At 46.5% G+C, this 20,733-nt stretch overlaps 1 protein-coding gene across 1 annotated transcript in view; it reads right to left on the reverse strand.

The window, feature by feature from the left end:
• Positions 1-20,733, reverse strand: part of TET3 (tet methylcytosine dioxygenase 3) — a 101,452-nt gene that overhangs the window by 51,958 nt on the left and 28,761 nt on the right. The gene's annotated exons all lie outside the window — the stretch shown is intronic.

Here is a 20,733-nt window from a genome sequence, read left to right on the forward strand (position 1 = left end):
AGAGAGAGAGGGGAGGAGGAAGAAGAGGGAAAAAGATGAGCCACGATACATGAAACACACTGTCCTGTGCCACACCAGTGAGAGGCACACCTAGCCCTGCTCTCCCTGTCTCTGACACAGCCTGAGCCTCAGCGCGTCGCCCCACACCTCCTCTCCCAGCGGGCTGCACCAACAGAAGCGGATCTCTAAGAGAGCCTAACGTGGACGTCTGAATGCTGCTCAGATCCTTGCTGGGTCTCATACTGATTACACCGATGAGAGGCCCTTGAAACCAAGCATCTGTTGAGGATACACGTAAAGGTCTTCAACGACGACCAAAGTGATGCCAGAACCTTTGCCTTCCGCCAGGAGGAGGAGAAAGCTAACTAAGCAGCCACGCGGCAACGCGCCAGCAGGGCCAAGTGTGTGTGACGGGCAGGGGACGAGCACCTCTGACTAACAAATTCAGGCTGCACAAGGGCCCAGCACGGCTTCTCGTGGGAAGGAATCCATGGTTCTTTTCTTGGCCTATTACTGTCCTCACTCGAGCCCAGGCTGAGCGCAGGTGGCAGACAGGACGACCTTCCTAGCCCAGCCCCAGGCCTGAGGAAGCTCTGATCATCCCATACAGCCCGTGTTTAGCCCTGCACCGAGCCATTCATGCCTATGAAAAGCGAGTTCTTGCTGGGAAGAAGATCCAAGCTGCTTCCCAATCCCCGGAACCACCATTATTCAGCTGATGTCCACCCGAAGGACACCGAAGGGGGAGAACACAAGAGGAAGTGGGCTGGGGCTCCAGTCCAGAAAGTTAAAAGTAAGGCAAAGAGGCAGAAGCGAGTTTGCATGAATTCATCCCACTGGAAAGGAAAGCTCTGCCTTACAGTAGAATGTGAATAAAACATAGAAAAGGCTAGAAAAGGATATAGAAACTCATCAGTGGAGGCTACGAATAGCAGATGAAGGCTTGGCGAAACATCTCTCTAAAAATGACTTAGTTACAACAGCAACTTAGAAATCTGGCAGACACCACTTTTACCAAATGATCAAAGTTATCACCATACTGGGACAAACCAACATCATGTGCCTCTTGATACACTAATTGAGGAGAAGGATATAATACACAGACCTTCAACCAGAACATATAAGCTAAACTTAATCATGCGGAAACATCAGATGAATTGAGACTAAAGGCCGGGCTAGAAAGCATCTGGGTTGTTCTCTCCAAAAAGTTTCAAAGACAAGAAAAGCAAACACCTCTCTCAGCTGACGTGAGACTAAAAGACAGGACAGCAAAATGCATGATCACGGACTGGGGGAAAACAGCTATGAAGTACATGACTGAGACAACGGATGAAATCTGAATATGGATGTGGATAAGAACATACCATAGCAATCTCTGTGTTCCTGACATGATGATTATTCTATGATTGTATAAAAGAATGTCCTTGTCCTTAGAACACATACACACTGAAGTATTTAGGGATAAGCGGTATCTCCAACTTAATCTCAAATGGCTCAGAAAAAAATCCATGCATATATTAAAATATCACACAAAATGATTAAAAAAATAAGGTAAAATGTGAACAATTTGGGTACATGGGAGCCCCAGGTACTCTTCTTTAATCTTTTCTGTAAGTTTTAAAATTCAATCAAAATAAAAAGTTAAACAAATTAGTCCCTCAGGTAGAACATAAAGTATATTGAGCAGACGTTAAGTGATACGAGTCCTTAGATGGTCAAGCAGAGCCATCATGGGCTCCAAAGCAGTGCTGGGAAGCTGGGACTGGGACAGCTCACTTTGGGAGGTGAGCAGAGAGAAGACCCAGCCTAATGGTTCCCACCTCATTCTTGTCACTTGCCCAATTCTGGCCACAAAAGCCCTTCCTGCTTTTCTAATATGCTTTTCTGAGCTTTGCACATGCAGCTCTAATTCCCAGCCTCTCTGGGGTCTCCGGCTTCTTCTTCCAGCATCAGCTCAGTGTCACCTCCTCTTTGACCTGGCTGGCAGACTGACCAGTGCTCCCTTCCTGAGGCTCCCACAGTAACTTACACATGCTTCTGTCAGCACTTACCACACACCAAGTAGCTGCCTCCCCCCGCTAGATGGTAGTTCCTTCAAGCCAAGAGCCAAATCTTAATAACTTCTGTGTCTCCCGCCTAGTCCCCTATACACGCCCACAGGCCATGGAACACATCAGCCTCTCCCTGACGCTGGTGGAAGACAGTCTTTCAGAACTAGGAACTAGGAACAAATACCTTTCCTCTAGAAATGGGGCTGAACACCCTATTTGCCCCTCCTTCCTACTTTAAACCCTACACTCATGTGGCTGCAAAGGCTACAGAATTTGAGGTGGTCAAATTTTACATGTTTACCTATAAAAGACAGAAGAAGTATGTACAATCAAGGAGAAACATGAGAGATTAGCATGGATTTACAGAAACAGTGGCAGGAAGACTAACGCTGTATGAGCAGAGGCTTCTCCAAAATAGTCAAAACAACTAAAAGGATTTTAAAAAGTTACTCTGGGTGTGTGAATAAGAAGAACAAGGAAGAGTTAGGCCCACTCTCGTGCCTATGAATTCCCAGGAAAGGAAAATACTCTTTGGACCAAAAAGCAAAGGAAGATTAGATATAGATAAGAGTAAAGTGAAGCAAAGATAGGTGGGAGACTTTAAGAACCTCTAAATTTCAGTTTTCCCAGCCAAGGGAGCCCACTGACACACTCTTGACACCTGCCAGTGATCCTAGAAGAAGCTTGCCATCAGGAGAAGGTGCCAACAGGTGAGCAAAGAGCAAGCATCATCCCCAACTTGCAGTACACTGGGTGAGATCAGTCCAGGTCAGAGTCCTGAGTGGGTAACTGAAGGGACCTCAAGGAGTCAGGTTCAAGAACAGCTATCAACCCATCTACACCCAAGTAATCAGTGCCTTATTTTATGTGGTCACTGGACCAGGAGATGAGGAGGTCACAGGTCACAAACGCAAGGGCTGCAGGCCAAATCTGCCATGGATCTGTTTTGTTTGGGTTTTGTTTGGGGAAAAAAAAAAAAAATCAAATTTCACAAGAAGCCCAGATATTCTGGGAAGACCCACACTCCTGTCTGGCAACTTTGTCTACAACTGAGCACAGACTACTTCTCCAGCTCACGCCCAGCCACATTATTCACATTGCCTCCTTTAAACCAAGGCCAGGAGTCAGGGGTTATTTATTAACTGCTCAAATTAATTAGCACTTCATTCATTTGTGTTATTTGCCAGGGCCCTGGGTTTGCAAATCAGGCTGCAGACATCCACGTTCCACGAGGTTGGCTGTGATCCCTCTGAGGGCCAGCTTCGGGAAATGATGGGCTGGATGGGCTGGCTCACTAACAGCTGAATAACCATACCCAGAGTACAAGTCGGGGCTGCGGGGGCGGGCGGGGAGGTGTCTTCAGTGGTCTGCCCTGGCCAACATATTTATTAATAATGATAGTGAAGGCACACTTATTAAATAGACAAGTGACAGGACCAGGCCAGAAGGTCATCAGGCAGGAGAGGAAAAGATCTAACAGGGTAAACAAGGTCCTGCAACACATCTGTGCAAGTCAAAGATGGAAGCAGCACAGAGCAGGAGCGCACGTGAAACCATCTTAGTGATCAGGAGGGGGAAAGGTTTACTGATTCCGCATACTCAATGTGACGCGGTTTGACAGCTTCAACAGGTCTTATTACTCAAGGTGTCTCCAAACTTCTTCACTGTTGATGCAGCCGACAGTAAGAAACACATTTTACACTGTGATCCATTAGATTCTTGTATACATATGACCAGTTTACAAACCAGGATTTCGCCTCGCTAGATACCCAAATCCCTCCCTCCCTCTTCCTTGCAGGTTGATTTCACAGTCCACTAGCCTATCTGCAGGTGGACACGCACATGGGACCTGCCTGGAACAGGACCTTCAGCACAGAGAGCAACAGCCCAGCTGTGCCTGGGCAGTGAGGGGGCACAGAGGAAGGGCAAGCAGAACAGCTCAAAACCACATGAGAAACAGGTCCCTTCTGGTTCTGAAGGAGACGAAACTCAAGAAGATCTTTAAACATCCGAGGGCCTATCATTTGGGAATAAAATTTAACTTGTTTCGAGTGGCCCTAAGAGGTGGAATCAGAAAATGGGGAAAGCTTGAGAAAGGCAGCTTCAGCTCAATTTAGGAAAAAGTTTTAACACTTCAATAAAAAATGCACCGAATCCTGTCCTCCGAACAAGCAGGGGATATTGAAAAGGAAACCAAGCTATTACTTGACGATTACTAGCAAGACACAGGACAATGTGGGAGGAGGATGGAGGCCCTTTCAAAGTCCCAGCTAGACATGCCCTAACCCTAAAGCCCTCCACACTTTCTCCCTCATTTCTCATTCCCCTCTGGGCTGTGGCAAGCACTGCTCTGAGGATGCTCCTTAAAGTTTGGCCTCCAGCTGCTTCCAGCCCCTGGAACATGCTACAGGCCCACAGAGAGCAGCCTCTCTCAAAAGGACCAAACTCCCTGTCCCACCTCCAAAAGCTCTGTCCCCAACCCCTATTCTCGCAAGTGGTCCCAACCCAGACATCACCCATGTTCTTCCAATGTGCCCAGCCACCAGGTCCGCACAATTCTAAACACAAATGTCTCTCTAATCTCCTTCCTCCCCTCCTAGTTGGGGTCTTGCGTGTACACACGTTTTAACTGTCCAACTTGAGAGCAGCTCCCTAGTCCCCGCCTCTGCCCCCCACCTTTTCTCCACTCTACAATCTGCTGTTGCTCATACCCCTCCCTCAAGACTCTTCCTCACACACCACCCTTGCTCAACCTTCAGAATCCAGTGCTTCACAGGGGGGCAGATTTTATTCTCCAAAGATGGCCATCACAAGCCCTCCACCCATACACACTTCTCCCATGGAGAAGTGGGGTCTCTTTCCCTCCCCTTGAAATGGGGTGAGCCTCTGATAGTGGTGGAAGCCCCATTGTCGTGGTTTTCAAATCTGTCATAAAAGACAATGCAGCTTCCTCCTGGCTCTCCCGGACACCCACGCTTGGCACCCGCTACCGGGCTGCGAGGAGACACAGCCTGTCTGGAAAGGCCGCATGAGGGTGTTCTGGACTTTTCTGGCTGAGGTTCCAGCCAAGAGTGGGCATCAACGTGCCAAGTCAGTGAGTGAAGGAGCCCTGCGAGAATTCCAGCCCTGTATCGAGTCACCTCTAGCTTTTGAGACCTCCCAGCTGAGGCCCCAACGTCAAAGAGCAGAGACCAGCTACCTACCCACGCTGTTACCTTCCTGACTTCCAGATCCAAGACTCCATGAGCATAATATTAATAAAACGATTCCTGCTTCATGCCACTTAATTCTGGGGTGGTTTCTTACCCTACAATGGACTGAACTATATATTTCAGGAGCATCAAGAAGTTTACAAGGCAAAAGGCAGGAGACAGGCCCACAAACAAACAAATGCCCTTGAGAGCACTGGTGCCACGAGAACAGTCTCTCCAGGGCCTGGGGCACGGGAGCCACTTCTCTCTGGGAAGGCAGACGTGTCTATCAAGAAAGGCTTCCTCTTGAAGAGACCTTTGGGCCGAGACTCAGAAGATGGGCAGGTATTTTCAAGGAGGGGAAGGAGGAAGATGGAGGGACTCTCTGTGCAAAGGCACAGAACCATGAGAAGGCCTGGCAGGTGAGCAGCTGGGCACATCCTGAGCGTGAGGCATAGGGAGGGCACACATCATGGACACACAGGAGCAGGTTTACATTCTGGGAGGGGCATTCAGACGATCCCACAGAGCACTGACTGCAGACGGAGCTGAAGGCTGGTGACCCGAAGGCCAGTTAGGAGACACGCTGCTGTCCAGATCAGGGATGATGAGGGCCTGAACTAAGGCAACAGCAGAGAGATGGGAATGAAGTGTGATTATGGAAGCAAGTGATTAGATAAAGGCGGAGACAAGGAACAGAATCAGCCCCTCGTGATAGTCTTCCTGGACCAGTCCTGCCCGCCACAGGTCGGAGCCAGATCGTACACACGGCCACCTGCTACTGCAGACCTTTTTCTAAGAGACGGGGACCGATTACCCCATAAAAACTCCAAGGGGACACAGCTTCCACGACAGCTTCAGGATCTGACAGAGTGCTCAGTATGTGTTCAAATAGTCAGCTGCTTCCTCCTTCCTCCCAGGACCTGGCTGGTGCAAGCCTCTTCAGCCTCGACTTGCAGGCGGCCTGCGGGGTCTCTGGGCACTCTGGGACCCTCCTCTGTTACGACACCTGTCACAGTGCACGCACACAGAGGTCCGCAAAGCCGCCAAAGCCATCGGCTCCTGAACAGCCTGGCGCGCCCCTCCATCTGCTTCCACGGGGGGGCCCCCGAAGGTCTTGGTGCTGCCCTTCCCAGAGCCACCTTCCAAGCATGGAACACAGCCCTGCCCTCACGGGGACCCACACACCTAGTCTAACCAGGTCTCCTTCCTGCTTTCACTAGAAAAACTCTGGCCCATCCCACTTGGCCTGGATAGGCCAGGGGTACGTGCTCCCCTCACCAGGCGGTGGGCAGCAGGGCGCTGTTACTGAAAGACAGGCAGAGTAAGTGCCCTTCTCAGAGCAGAGAGACCTAACCCGCCACCTACTTCAGGAAGGGCTGGTATGTATGTATAGCATCGTCTCCTGCAGTTGCCACGCTCATCTGCAGAAGACTCCAGGGGCCCAGGAAGCCCGGTCAGAATTCGGCCCTGTGCCCTGCTTGCTCAGGACTCCCGAGGCCCAACGCCCCTCCTCCCCTACAGCCTTCGCCTTTCTCCCTCCCTCAGACGTCCCTCAGACGTCAGGCATCCAACAACAGCCTGACCCCCAACCCCACCACAGCGGCTCCAGAGCCCCCCGGATACCAGGCAAGGCTGCAGAAACATGCAACGCCACCCCCAGACATCTCTTTTTATCCATAACACAATGAAAGGCGTGGAAATGGCATCAGGTTTTCCAAGGCTTTCCTGACACTCAGAATATTAACACGTGAAAGCAGATCAGCAATCCTCCATTAAAAGGAAATGGAAGGAAGGCTGGAAGATAAAAACTGTTACTGTGAGAGATCGAAGTCCTCACTGGCTATCTTTCTCAGGGCCTCTGGGAAAGGAGACATTAGAAGAGCCAAGAGTCCCGGGGGCTGTCGTGTTGCCCAGCAGTTATACACCATGTCGGAAGAAACATGTCCAAGAAGGTGTTTCAAGCCAGGATGGATAAGCCTGTAGGCAGGTTCCACAAAGGCCAGCAAGTCCTAACCCCGCACTTTCCCAGCTGCCTACACTACCAACTCAGCTCCTCTACTCTTCCAGCAGCTATTCGACAGCGGCTTTCTAGCTGCATCCTTTTCCCCAGTCCTAGGGTTCAGCAGCCACCTCCAAGCAAAACCAATTCTCTCCTTCCCTCCCCCATATGGACGGCCCCACTGCCTCTGGTACCACAGGGGTCGCATTCATGGCATGTTCCGTCTAGAGTTGATCGGCTGGTCACCTCTCTAGAGAATTCTCCCCTCCGGGGATCTATTGATGACACAAATTTATAAGTAGGGAAAGAGACTTTCAGGGAAACCCTTTCAGAGGACGTACACATTTGCCTCTTTTTGTAGGAGTGAATGGTGTGTGTATGTGGGTACACTGGCTAACCCAGTCCCTTGACTTCACGCTCCACATCCAAGTTCTCTTTGTAGACAGCAAATCTCAGAGGGTTATACCTAACTTCCAGAAACTCACTGGACAGTGTAAAAATGAGTGTCCCTGTGTGAGGCGCTGGGAGGTACTGTTTCTTGTGGTCACTATGTACATACCAATAATATAGTTTAAAGTCTAACTTTTTTCCTACTATGAAATGAACAGCAAATCTCTCAATGGTTGGGGTGATGCTCAGAGAAGAAGCTGAAACAAGGCCTAATCCCTTGAGGTCATCGTATCTGGCAGAAGCACGGGACCTTGATTGTTCATGCCTCCTGATCGAACAGTAATTACTGTGGTTTGGGGGAAGAAAGAAAAAGAAGAGTGACTAGGAGAAGTCTCTACGTAATAATGATGGAATATTCTTACGACAGGCCGAGTACCATGCTCATCACTGCACACTCATTAGCCTCCTCCAATCATCATAAACTCCTAGAAGGTAGAGGCTTGCCTGCACAGATGAGGGCACGGTACCACACAGCAACCCAAAAGAGCACAGACATTTTAAACAACTCTTAAACTCTAATACAGAAGAGGAAAGGGCAGAAGCAGTGACAGATTTTCTCTTCTCAGGCTCTAAAACCACTGCAGATGGTGACTGCAGCCATGAAATGAAAAGACGATTGCTTTTTAAAAGGAAAGCTATGACAAACCTAGACAGTGTATTAAAAAGCAAAGAAATCACTTGGCTGACAAAGGTCCGTGTAGTCAAGGCTACGGTCTTTCCGGTAGTCACGTACGGATACGAGAGATGGACCATAAAGAAGGCAGAGTGCTGAAGAACTGATGTTTTCGAACTGTGGTGTTGGAGAAGACTCTTGAGAGTCTCTTAGCAAGATCTAACCAGTTAATCCTTAAGGAAATCAACCCTGAATATGCATTAGAAGGACTGATGAAAAAGCTGAAGCTCCAATACTTTTTGGCCACCTGATGCGAAGAACTGACTCACTGGAAAAGACCCTGATGCTGGTAAAGACTGAGGGAAGAAAGAGAACGGGGCAACAGAGGGCAAAATGGGTGGACGGCATCACTGATTCAATGGACAAGAGTTTGCGCAGACTTGGGAAATAGTGAGGGATCGGGAGGCCTGGTGTGCTGCAGATCGTGGGGTCACAAAGAATCAGACACAATTTAGTGGCTGAACAACAACAACAAACTCACTTAAGGGTTTCCCAGGTGGTTCCATGGTAAAGAATCTACCTGTAAATGCCGGAGACTCGGCTTCAATCCCTAGGTCAGGAAGATCCCCTGGAGGAGGAAATAGCAACCCACTCCAGTATTCTTGCCTGGAGAATCCCATGGACAGAGGAGCCTGGTGGGCCACAGTCCACGAGGTCGCAGAGTCGGACAGGACTGAGTGACTCAGCATGAGCACTAGCAAACTCATATTAAGGAAATGCAAACAAAATGAATAAAACAGCAGAAGAAATGCTTAAATTACGTTTTAAATTTTAAAATTACAAAGATTTTCCCGGAAGCATTAATAGTAAAAAGTTACAAATAACGTAAGTGCCCCAACAATAAGGGGATGATTTTTAAATGTTTCTTTTTATGAAGCAAATGGGGAATGAACATAAGTAAAAAACATCCAACTTCAATAGTAAACAAAAATATAAGACTGCTGTGAGAGTCTATTTTATAACCATGTTGAAGAATTTAAGAGCAAGAATGTTCAGTTAAAATCTTACCCCCACTGCTTACTAGTTGTGTGGTCCTGAATACATTAATTAACCTCTCTGTTTCTCATTTTTTAATCTGGGCTTCCCTGATAGCTCAGTTCACCTGTGATGCAAGAGACCCCAGTTCGATTCCTAAGTCGGGAAGATCCAATGGAGAAGGGATAGGCTACCGACTCCAGTATTCCTGGGCTTCCCTGGTGGCTCAGCTGGTAAAGAATCTGCCTGCAATGCGGGAGACTTGGGTTCGATCCCTGGGTTGGGAAGATTCCCTGGAAAAGAGAAAGGCTATCCACTCCAGTATTCTGGCCTGGAGAATTCCATGGACTCAACAGTCCATGGGGTCACAAAGAGTCAGATACGACTGAGCCACTTTCACTTCACTTCACTTCACTCTGTCTACCTGAGGTTAAAAGTTGACCTCCCTATGCCTGGATTAATAACAGTACCTAACTTCACAGGGTGGTCACCTGAAACTAACATATGAAGAACACTTACAACAGCACCAGGTACATAGTAAGCACTGCTGCTACTGAGTCGTTTCAGTCGTGTCCGACTCTGCAACCCCACAAATAGAGGCCCACCAGGCTCCCCCGTCCCTGGGATTCTCCAGGCAAGAACACTGGAGTGGGCTGCCATTTCCTTCTCCAATGCATGAAAGTGAAAAGTGAAAGTGAAGTCGCTCAGTCACGTCCGACTCTTAGCGACCCCATGGACTGCAGCCCACCAGGCTCCTCTGTCCATGGGATTTTCCAGGCAAGAGTACTGGAGTGGGGTGCCATTGCCTTCTCCAAGTAAACACTAGCAAAGGGTATTTTAGTTTGATACCAAGTGCTGGTGAGATTTAGCAGAAACTTTTTTCTTATGATCCACTGTTAGAGGGCAAAACAACCATTTTGGAAAGGTCTGTGGTACCATCTATTAATGTTAAATAAACATGCATGTACCCTATGATTCTATACTCCTAGAGAAACACTGCACACGTGCCTCAGGAAATGTGTACACAAATGTTCACCGCAGCATTACTCATAATTATGGTAATAGTCTAAGGGCTCACCAACCACAGAATGGACAATGGAATATTACACAGCAGTGCAAATCACAGAATGGACAATGGAATATTACACAGCAGTGCAAATGAATGAATCACAGGAACATGAATGACTCTCAGAGACTACACTGAGTAAGGTAAAAAAAAAAAAAGCAAGCCTCGAAAGACTATATATAGTCTATCAACTCCAAAAAGCTTAAAGAAAAAAAGGATATGTAAATGTATTGTGTAAGAATACAAACATATGTAACCAGAACTTTTTTAAAAAGCAAGGGAATGATCAACACAAAAGTCAAGGTAGTGGTTGCCTCTGGAGGTGAAGGGGGGGTGGTCAGGAAAATACCCAGGTAGTCTCAGTGGTGTTAGCAACATCCTAGCTCTTAATGCAGGTAGGGAGTTTACATGCGTTTGTTATTATGCTTTATATGTTTAACATATACAAAACACTAAGTGCGTTTCAAATAATACATGAGAAAAACTAACATATAATATTCCATCAGCAGATATGCCTACTTAAAGTGATAAAGAATAAAAACATATTATTAATAAAACCACTGGGAAATGTCTTCAATGAAACTGAAGAATGTACTTATAAATGGATGCTTTCTGAGGGTTTTTAATGACAGGGGATGTGTTTACACTATTTGAAGTGGAAAAAAATAGGATTGGAATTACTGCTCAATTTAAGAATCCAATTCTATTAACAATGCACATCTGTGCACACACAAAACAGCAAAGGGAAATCTGCAGGAACGCAAACAGTGCTCATCGCGGGCTAGTAGAGAATGGGTGCATTCTCTTGTTCACAGGCTCCAGAATTTATTATAGGTGTTATATTTTTATTGGGGGGGGGGAAGCTTAAGAATAGAGTAGCTACAACACACCTGAAACTCTGCATAAACTATGCAGACCTCTGAACAAGCACTACAGGGGAGTCTCAGGGAGAGGAATTCGTGCGTGCGTTTTCTTCTTGCTATTTCTGTTGCTACCCACACACACGCACACACTCACACACACACAAGCGGCCCTCTGGGAGGGAGACTGGGTCTGGCTGAGGCAAGGTGCCAAGCCTGAGATTCCCCACCCATCAGAAATCCTCTGTAAGTCGCTGTGCCCAGTACAGCCCTACCACGCTGACCCTGCAGCAGCTCGCTCCTCCCCCATGACGATGACCGCGGCAGGGGCGGGATGGAGCCAGCTTCGCCGGTTCTCCAGACGGAAGCCCCTGCCTCAAGCGGCGGCCAGCCGAGGCCAGCGGGAGGAAATGGAGCCGACCACATCTGAGGCCTGGCGAAAGGAGCAACAGCTGCCTCGGAGGCCGCCAGCACACAAGAACCAGGTCAGGACGCAGAGGCGGCTCCTCAGCCAGACAGCGAGAGAGCGCGTCTTCGCTGACACACACACCACACACACACACACCTCGCACAACCCACACACAGCGCCACAGCCGCCGGGGCCATGGCCCAAGCCACGCAGTGCACGTCCCACAGCCAGAAAAGCCCCCATGAGTCCCCAGCCAGGCTAGGCAAGCCACAGCTCCACCCACCCAGCTGTTCATAAGCAGTTCTCACCACCCACCTCCTACCCCCAAAGTCTAAAAAGCGAAGGAAATGAGAAACTTTGCCAACATCACAGTCCATTGACAGAGAGCCAATCCTTAACTAGTAGCCCCATGCACTCTCCCTAAAAGTGTCCCAAACCCCACAAAACATAATGACAGTTCCAGCGTGTCAAAAGGACCAGCACTAGGGGACAATGACGACGAGAGAGCAGCTAATAATAGTTCTGAGTTCTAGGTGCTAACCTCTGGATTAAAAAAGCACTTTCCCTGGTGTCTCAGATGGTAAAGAATCCACCTGCAATGTGGGAGACCCAGGTTCCAACCCCGGGTTGGGAAGATCCTCTGGAAAATGGAATGGCTACCCACTCCATTATTCTTGCCTGGAGAATTCCATAAACAGAGGAGCCTGGTGGGCTACAAGTCTATGGGGTTGCAAAGAGTCAGACACAACTGAGCAATAACAGTTACTCAGTAACACTTACTTATTTCATGTTTAAACACAACCTTTTGAAGTCTTCCAACAACCCAACCCCCATTTTAGCGGATAAGCAATGGAGGCACGTGCTCCGAAGCCTCGAAATTGGTGAGTGGCAAAGCCCAAATCTAACATCAGGATGACAGTGGATGCCCATGGCCTCCTAACCACCAGGGTTCTAGTCTTTTGGAGAAGGCATGCCCACATTTGCAGAAGAGTCTAACAACTATGGATTTCAGCCTCCTACTTGAACCCCTGTTGAGTGAGTTTGCCCTCATCCATTCCTTTCTCAAAGACTTGAGAGGATTTCCATGTTTGTTTGTTTGTTTAATTCAAAAAAAGAATTCTTAAGCCACCACTCAAAAACCTATAGGAAAAGTAACTTTTGGCAGAGGAGCCTGGCGGACGCCAGTCCTAAGACAGACTTCACACAGTGGGTTAGGAAATGGAAAAGGGGGAAACTGGGGAGTACAAACAAGTTTTATTTATTCTAAAGCCCTGGGTGTTGGGGGCGGGGCGGGGGGGGTGGGGGGAGGCCAGGAATCACACAGCACATCTCAGTGTAAAGTCTCATTCTCTGCAGTCACTGCAGGTCTGTTAGCCCAGATAACTGAAAGATGCCAGTAATCTGGGGTCCTGTACACGTTTCTCTCAAAGTTCTGTCTTCATTGTTGGAAAAAAGGGCAATAGAAACCTCAGCCCCCTGTTATCCATTTTCTCCTCCATGAGGTTAGGGGTGACAGGGAAGTCAGCAGGAGTCCTCCCACCGCTCTGTGGCAGACCCCCACCCCCCACCCCCATACCTCCCTCCCTAGATTTTCGTGACGTTGCTGGATTCCGGTCCTCCTTCACTCCCTCCACAGAGGTGCTCCCTGCCCTCCTGGAAACCTCACCTACACCCAAGGCTGCACTGCTCAGCCTGCACCAATAACCTAAAAGCATTCTTTCTCCTGGACTGTTGTTCCTCAAGCTCCCGGCCTGTTCTCCAACCAGCACATATTTCCACCTCGGTACAACTTAACTCCAGCACATTCAAAACCTAACTCAGCACCTGTTCCCTTTTTCCAGCAACTCTTCCTCTGAACATTCCTTTATTACAATTCGTGTAAAGAGTCACTATCTTAGGGATCCTGGCTCAAACCTTTGATGTCCAGTCACCTTTGATGTCCCTCCTCTTGATGTTTCCATATGCAATCAGACCATAGTCCTGTCAACTGCTCCTCTTGACAGTATTCCAGATCTGCCTTCTTTCAATTCTCTCCTTACTTCTCTCTCACAGGGACAAATGCAGGAGGCTCCTTGACCAGACAACCCACCTCTGCTTTTGCCCAAGCGCACTAGCTTCAGAATTATGTTCAATCCACTAAGCCTCAAACCCACATCCCCCAACTCCCAGGCTAGGGTGCTCTCTAATTCACTACTTCAGTCTTCTCTCTTGACATAAATGACAGAAATAAATGAATACGTAAGCAAATAGATAGATAAATGTATTGAGGGCAATAAAGAACTTTCCATCTTGTCATGCTGCTTCAAGGAACTTAGCTTTATAAATATGAACTTCAAAAAATATATTATATATATTAGTGAAAACTGCAAACTCAAGATAAGGATAACAGTTTAGTAAATTATGATATAACTCAGTGGAATATTACAGAGTCATTAAAACCCATAAATTATGAACACCAAGGAAATATACTGGGTAAAGTGGGAAATGAATACCATACTGAATGAACTATGTAAAACGATGCATGCAAGTGATAAAAGAGGAAAAGTAAGAGTTTTTTAAGTGAAAATAGCTGTAGTAGCCCCAAAGAATTATGAAATCTCACCTGTGGATACTATCAACACATTTTAACAATCATACCTTTCATATATCAATATATATAATTAAGTATTTATTTACCTATCCCTTCAACAAATATATACAGAGCATTTACTATCTGAGCGTCAGTTTCAGGCACTGGGCATACAGCAGTGACTGAGCAGTCCCAGCCTCATGGACAGACGTTATAGATGTTGGATCTGTCCTGGGCCCCATTCAAAGGTAAGTTCCTTGAGAGCAGACAGGTACCACTATCTCTACAATGTGTGTGGCAGCAGAAACCTGTGATGTACTCTGTGACTTTGAGTATGTGATGAAACCATTAAGAACTGCTATTAACTATAAGTTTATCTCTGAGTGAAGCTGCCCTTTGTGTAATTACTGAGAATATCAAAGGCATGCATGCTAAGTCACTTCAGTCATCTCTGACTCTTTGTGAACCCATGGACCGTAGCCCACCAGGCTCCTCTGTCCATGGGTTTCTCCCAGGGAAAATACTGGAGTGGGTAGCCATTCCCTTCATCCAGGGGATCTTCCTGACCTAGGGATCAAACCTGGTCTCCTACACTGCAGCCAAATTCTTACTGTCTGAGCCGCCAGGGAAGCCCTTGGGATGGTAGAAATGTTCTTAGATAGCGTTGATAGTTGCACAACTCTCTGAATATACTAAAGCCACTGAACTGTACACTTTAAATGGAGAAATTATATGTTATACAAATTACATCTCAATAAATTCAAATTTAATTTTAAAAAACCTTTAGAGAAAATCCTCATTTCTATCTCCCTAAGAAGCTGGAGAAAGAAACGGCAACCCACTGCAGTAATCTTGCCTGGGAAATCCCATGGACCGAGGAGCTGGCAGGCTAGAGTCCGTGCAGTCGCAAGAGAGTCAGACACGACTTCGTGACTAGACAACGACGAGAAGTTTTAAAGAAGCAGAACACTTGCTCCAGGAGGGGCAGGCTGAGCTGCTGAGCCCGGCCCAAAGGCAGAAGGAAAGGATGGAGGAACAACAGGAGAATCATTTAAAACCTCTTCTCAGTAACTCCTTCACAGAAGCATTTATCACGCCTCTTAGTTCCTCACTGGGCTGCGAGTGAAAGTGATAATAACATGTCCCTTACTTAGCTCAGGGAAAGCGGTGATCAAGATGGGGAGACCATCTCCCACCCCCCTGCCAAGTATTGAAGGGACGGACCCCTGAGGAGAGCAGGGCTGTAACTTCTGAGAGGAGATGCGAGCAAGATTGTGTGGCCATGAGTTCTGGGTTGAGGAAGAAAGACATGAACTCTGAAAGTACGTACACCAAGGTCCCCAAAACCAAGAATCATGGACATAAATCCTGCTGAACAGTTGAACATAGTCACAGACATGAAATGTAGGATGGTTCAAAAGGTCCCTATTATTTAAAGGGGGGAGGGGAGAAGTTTGCAAGAGATTCAGTAAAATTCTAACAAGTGAGACAAAGAATATGTATTAAGCAATAGGCATGGCCTTAAAAAGCTACACGTTGTTGAAAAAATGAATCATGTTTTTAATGCCCATTATACAAGAGGGTGCTGCCACTGCAAGATAACCTTACTCTCAACTATCTGTTCCACACACACGACCACTCCAGAACCTCCACAGAAGGACCTGGGGCAGGTGGGCAGGTGGCCTGCTAGCTCTGCCCCAGCCTTGGGACATACCCGGGGCTCCCACTTCTGACTGTCTGGGTGCTACCACAACATTGCCACGGGGGGTTAATCCCACATTCCCAGCTGAGGCTTCACTCCTCAGAAGAGGGCCACACCCTGCCCAAGGCTGAGATACTTGCTCTTCAACCCTGTTCTCAAAAGGGAGTGGCAGTGGCCGAACCAGTTTTTCTGTTTGTTTAAAATTAGAAGTATATTTTTATTTGGCTTCAGCTATCAGAATGTTTTAGTATGAATTACTCATTTTTTCCTACTTGACTCGGAGGCTGGAGAAATACACATACACATATATACACACACACACACACACACATATACACACACATATAAATAACTTTCTATGGATTTGCTCCATAACTATGGAAAAACCCCGAACAAACTTTTTGATCAACCAGTACTTTCCAGGTATGTTCTAAGAGTTTTACATTTTTCATCCTCACAAGAGAAAACTGAAGCATACGAAGTTAAGTAACTAACTTGCCCTGAGGTAATGCTGGCTGGACCAGTTTTAAAGGCTCTCTCTTTCACCACCTCTGGCAGTGATCCCTGGCCAACACCAAACCATCTAGGGAAGGGGAGGGAGGGGTGCTATGGGCAGGCAGTGCAGACAGAGGGGCAAAGGGAAATGCAGAAGAAGGCTGTTCCCTGGAGAACTGGGCCCTGCCCCACCTCTCTGCCTGGGGACTTGGCAAATGAGAAAGGAGTTAAGTGTTCACCTGAGCTGGACCGTGCGTGAGCACATGAGCAGAGGGACCAGACTCCCAGCCCCCAGCTCTCCTAAGATGGTTTGGCTGTTAAGTTTTGGACAAATCGTAAAAGACCTGACCAATGAATATGCGTGATCTGGGCTATCTACCCCCTGCAAGATAAATTGTGACAACTGGCAAAATTCGAATAAGGTCGGACAGATCAGTGTTACTAGTGCTCATGAGGTCTGTAGATTAAGTCTGTATTGGTGTTGTGTCTGTTAATTTCCTGATTTTGATCATTGCACTGTGGTTATTTATGTGATTTTAGAAAATCCACATTCAGTATTTAGAAGAAAGGGGTGTCACATTTGCTACTTACTTTCAAAACATTATAAAGAGACAGAAAAGGAATATGGCGAATGTAGCAAAATGTTAACATTTGGGCATCTGAGTGAGAAGAATTCTTTGTACTATTCTTGCAACTTTACTGAAATTGCGCCAAAATCAAACTACTTGTTAAAAGAGTTATATTACTAGAAGATCTCTAAAACTCTTCCAGTTTCTGTGAAAAGGTAACATTACCCACGTTTCACAGACAAGGAACAGGAAACAGTTAAGTAAGGCTCCTTGGTAGCAGAAGAGGGGCTTTAGAACTCAGGGTGTCTGACTCAAGTCCTTGCTCCGCACCAGAGCCCAAGCTCTCCCAGCCACTGACAGACATCACCCTGGGCACTGGATGAGAACGGCAGGGCAGAAGTCCAGTAAAGAAGAGGATTCTTGGGCAGTTTCGGGCTGGCTGTCAGGAGATTTAGAGAGTCTCAGGATGTAGACCACTGCCCTCCCCACTATCTAGACCCTCTCCTTGCCCACATACAAAGCATACCCCAAAGGGCTAGCCTGAAGCTTCAGCAACACGTACAACACACACAAGCACCAACAGAATACACAGGCCCCCCCAGAGTACAGAATCGCAGCCCCCTGCTTGCCAAACTAGAGAAAGCCCTTGCACATCAATGAAGACCCAGCACAAAAAAAGAGTGGCAAGAGTTTTGTTTTGTTTTTTTAAGGTGAATTAGACCAATGAAAACAATAATATTAACAGAAAAAAAGTATGCTTCTATAATACCTTTGTTAAGTCAGAAGAAAACAAAGATTTCAATCCAAGAAGCTAGAAAATAAACACTAAATAAAAGGCAAGAAAGAGAAATTGGTAAAGATAACGACCAAAACAGTTGATCAGAAAACAAAAAGTAGTGGTATCTATAAATAAATCTAAGAGATGGGAAATCAAAAGGCCAATAAAATAAGCAAACTTCTGGCAAGCTTGGTCATTTTTAACAGAAAACATAAAAATGTACATTAGAAATGTAAAAAGAATATAACCAAAATCAGTGATTAAGAATTGCTTTACTAAAAACTTGGAAAACATGGGATGAAAGGATGATTTTCAAGATGTGGAAATATGAAAATACTAATCATGAAACAGGCTGCCCTGGTGGCTCAGATGGTAAAGAATCTGCCTGCAATGCGGGAGACCTGGGCTTGATCCCTGGGTTGGGAAGATCCTCTGGAGGGGGGCACGGTAACCCACTCCAGTATTCTTGCCTGGAGAATCCCCATGAACAGAAGAGCCTGGCGGGCTACGGTCCATCGGGTTGCAAAGAGCTGGACACGACTGAGCAACACAGCACAGCAATCAGGAAACAAGTAGAAATTTGTCAGAGAGCTACCCTTGAAAAAAGGTACCAGGCCCACTAGTTGTTTATTACATTATTTTCCTAGGTCATAAAAAATGATGATCTTTCTTATTCATTAATTATCCCAGATCCCTGTGAGGTAAGCACTACCTCTCTATTTTTATAGACAAGAAATCCAAGGGCTCAGAAGGGCTGTCTCTAAGGAACCCAGCCAGACATGCTCACAGCCTGACATCTCCAGGAGAAGGCCCAGAAAACCCAGTGTCTTAAAATGTTCCTTAAGTACCTCTGTGATAAGCCAGGCTTGGAACGTTCTGGCCCTTGCTTCTGACCACACTTGAAGTGTGGTCCAGGGAATTCCCTGGTGATCCAGTGGTTAGGATTGTGTGCTTTCGCTGCCGAGGGTTCAGGTTCAATCCCTGGTCAGGAACTAAGATTCTGTAAAACTCAAAGCAGGGCCAAAATAAAGCATGGTCCAGTAGCATCTCCAGAGAGCTTGTCAGAAATGCAGACTCTCAGGCATCACACCAGACCTGCTGAGTTAGAGAATGTATTGTACAGAAACATCCAGGTGATCTGAATGGACATTAAAAAATGAGAAGCACAGGAATGGTCTCTATCAGTTTGATCTTAAATTTCTCTTAAAATATGCAAAAGCAGTGCTTGTTCTCTTAGGAAAAACACAAAACAAAACAAAAAACCAACTGTTAAACTATTAGAATTAGATTTAGTTATATAAACATGTAAAAAAAAAAGGTATGGCAAACTAAAATAAAAACATTAAAAAATTAAGACATCTGTAGTATTTGCCAAGGTACAATGAAGCATTAATACCATTAACATATAAAGTTCTCTTATGAACTCATAAGAAAAATCACACACAAGAATAATAGGCAAAGCAAATCAAAATATATTCACAAAGAAGTGCAGATCACACCTAAATACAGCAATAAAAATTTTGCAAATCAAAGTATTTTATACCAGTTTTTATACCAATTAAAAATAGTTATAGTAAACATACTACTTTTATAATCAGGGTAAAAATCACTAAAGATATTTAAATTTTTTAAAATATGACTTATAAAGACTGTAAAATTTTAAAAGCTATAACAACATTAACAGGAGTTCTGAGTGGTAAAATTACAGACGTTTTCTCTATTTGCATACCTGAACTTTCTGATTTTTCTATAGTGAATTTGCATTCTTTATAATCAACAACAAAAAAGTTATCTACTCCCTAGAGTTTGATCCTGTCTGAAATTTAATAGCTTTTACACTTAAGTATTTCTTGGTTTTTCACAAGTGTTTGCATAACACTTGGCCTTTTCACAAACCATCACAGCATTTAAAGGCATATCTTTTCAGTTATCATCAAGCACTGGGAGCCCCAAAAAAGCAGAGCCCCTTTTACATTACTCCACAGACCAGCAGTTTCTCAAACTCCTGTGGGCAGAGGAATTGCCTGCAGGAAGCTGGCCTCTGATGCAGATTCCCAGGGCCCACCCACAGATAGCAACCCTGTGTGTCTATGGAGGGGATTCACACACAGTGACCCTCAAACTACTCTTTGAGAATCACCCTCCAATAAGCTTATGGGAGTGAGGGTGAGTGTAGAAAATGGGAAGTCCTAGCTAGTTCAGAACCTGGGTAAACTGAGGGTCTTTAACTGGTTGACAGAGAACAACAGTTTCTTTCCACCCACCAGGCGCACACCCAGCTCCACCCATTGGCAGTCTGTGCCTCTACTTCTGGAAGAGGGCGACAAGTAGATGGGGGCAGGGCTAGGAAAAGGCTTTCTCCAACAGGTGAGCTGAAGCCCTAAGCAGCCCCACTTTGCAGCTGAACTGCCAGAATGCACTCTGCTCTGGGAGAAGGCACTTGGAACAACTCCATGGGTTCACAGAGGCCCATCTGTCAAGAGTTCCTGCTCAGGACCCAGAGAGGGCAGCTCCTTCAGAGCTGGGAGAAATGCAGCCGTGGCTGCCCCAAGAAGCCTGAGGACTCAGCATGGCCCAGGTAGGGCCCATGGCAACCTCCTCCTGCCTGGGTGGACACTGGAAGCAGGAGTAAGACTCAGCTGGGGCAGGCGTGCAGAGCAGTGCTCCTGCCTTCTTCTCAACCTCATGGGTGTACCCTGGGGTCCACTGTTTCTGGGGGATTTAAATGAATTAGCAGAAAGAAGAGCCAGAGAAAGGGTTTCTATCTCCTCTGCGACCTGGGCATCGAAGGGGAGGGTGAGCACAGACCACAGGCTGAATGAGAACCATTCACTGCTGTAGTCAATGCAACTCCGTGACACACTGAACCAGATGCGTGCCAGCACAGAGTGGTTGGGAAGCGGCTCAGAGCCCACCTCTAATTGCCATTTCTTTTACGTGCAC

This window comes from Budorcas taxicolor, chromosome 11, assembly GCF_023091745.1.
Source record: "Budorcas taxicolor isolate Tak-1 chromosome 11, Takin1.1, whole genome shotgun sequence".
Taxonomy (NCBI): Eukaryota; Metazoa; Chordata; class Mammalia; order Artiodactyla; family Bovidae; genus Budorcas; species Budorcas taxicolor.